This window comes from Austrofundulus limnaeus, unplaced genomic scaffold, assembly GCF_001266775.1.
Source record: "Austrofundulus limnaeus strain Quisiro unplaced genomic scaffold, Austrofundulus_limnaeus-1.0 Scaffold12, whole genome shotgun sequence".
NCBI classification, from domain to species: Eukaryota; Metazoa; Chordata; class Actinopteri; order Cyprinodontiformes; family Rivulidae; genus Austrofundulus; species Austrofundulus limnaeus.
Genome location: NW_013952414.1, coordinates 1,134,256 through 1,136,527, shown reverse-complemented (window position 1 = coordinate 1,136,527; position 2,272 = coordinate 1,134,256).

Genomic DNA, 2,272 nt, shown 5'->3' with positions numbered 1-2,272 from the left:
ATACCCTGTAAGTGCCAGGTATGTACCAGGCTGAATCATGTATCAGTACTAATTTCTTTTAGTTGAAAGTTTAATAAATCAGATGGTAGTAGCCAGTATGTATCACGTACATACCGGGTAAGTTTGTACCGTAGTACCGTATCCAGTACATGGATGGTGTTGTGTAATGCCACCAAGGAGTTTAACAGAAACACTGTTTAAAATGAAGCTGACTAAAGATCAGGCTGCAGAATGGTGTGAAGTATGTTTTGATTTTCACTCCGCTTTTACAAGCAAAGCTAAATTAAAAGGAATTAGAATTACAAAGTGAAAATCTGCCAAACTAAGATTTGATCATGTTTCAAAGAACTGGGATACTCGTGCATGCGAGGCTGGAATAAATCTGTTCACAAAGGACCAATCATCTGGCCAATAAACTGTCAGTCAGTGTTGCTCCTGTTGTTAAAGTTGGATTTGGAACAGTTAAGCATCTTTCTGAGCCAACTGTTGACTGAATTATTATCAGTCTGACTATCAATGATCCATCTATTTCAGTCTGCAGCTGCAAAGTTCTAACTTGCACCATTTCTCCTCTGCAACACTTGCGGCACAAAACACTGATCAGTAGCTGTTGTTCCTGTGGTACTCTCATCACAGCGAGAATGATGTATACCCTCGTAATTTGGCTCATTTTGCTCTTTATAATGTTACTGAAGCATCATTTGTGTCTGCGTGATGGATGTACAAAGGCTTCAGAAGATGCTGTAGCTGCTGAGTGCATTGTGAAAACAGAAACACAATTCAATACAGCACCCTCCTGTTCTCAGTCTCAGTCTGTATTTCCATCTAAATTTAAATAAAGCTGGAAGGTGAAGTCTTTCAGATATCAGCACGTGTGGCAGAAAAATGCATTTAAAGCACAAGTGAGCCATTCTACTTTAGTCACCTTTCTTTCTCGTCTTTTAATTCTCTTTCTTAAATGAAACGGCATCATTCAAAAATGGAAGTCTGAATAATTGCAGGAACCCATACAGCAGTACCCAGCACAGCAGTCAAACCTCAGTGTAAGGCCTTAGGCCGTATCTGAAAACCCAAACAAAGCAGCCCAACAGGCTGAATCTAAGCAGAGGCTCACTGCACAACTCAAAACTTCTAAAAACACTTCTTCCACTCATTTAATGAAGACTTGACCTTTATAATGTATTTATCTTCCTGGTTACACCCCTGCAGGTGTTACATTTTACATCAGATGTAAGAACGTCACTAACTTGTGTTTATACAKACAGAAAGTACACATCAATAACACACCAACTCTCATTCTCTGTTTTGAATTTACAGCTGCAGTGATCAGAAAGTATAAAACACAACTGGATTTAACATTCAGTTGATCATTTACAAAATTTCCTTAAATCAAATATGTATATTTTTAATAGAATCTCAGACATGCTTATGTCACAAGCAATAGCATGTGAGATAAACAGTTTTTTAAGGGGAAATATCATGCAAAATCAACTATTCTGAGCTTTATATCATGTTATAATGTCATTCCTTTATCAAAAACATACACAGAGTGTTGGTTTGACTCATTTATGCATGTTTGAGAAATCCTGTGCTGYCCTGAGGCAGCCATGCACAAGAGCAAAAATAATAACCTGCCTCCAGCGTACAGTATGAGAAACACACAATGTTGGCCCTTTAACGTGCACACATCAAGCAAAGTGTTGTGGAGGCCTGTGTAATTGAAAATAAAACTGAGGTGTCATCAGGTTTTTATAAGAAGTGCAATATTGTTGGTTTCTCTGGATAAAGAGTGCTTCTGAAATCAAGGTCACATGGTTCCAAATATACCTTGTTTGGAGACAGAATGTCTGTCAATATTTCAAAATTTGTTTATCTGTATGATAGTGTCTATTTATATAAATAATGTGAACATTGTTGTGATGGATGTCAGGTATGAATAAAAGCACAAATTATAACAGTGGTACTCCGAAACAGCAGATTCAATGAGGTAAAAACCTTTAATTGATCATCTGACATTCAATAAAGCTCCTTTCTACAGTTTTACAAGAGTTCTGAACAGTCTCTTTTGTAATCAAACAGCTAAATCCATAATAAAAGCCTTTAGCGTGCAGCTAACAGCAGGACAACACTGATTGTTGTCCATTATTTACCACAAATAAATGGATCAGCAACTAACTACTCTTTTGCCTTTTTTTCTGTTTTTGTGACAGACAACCACAAAAAGTTCTAATGGCTGGAGTAGAGAACATAATAGCCATGCCCTGATCACACT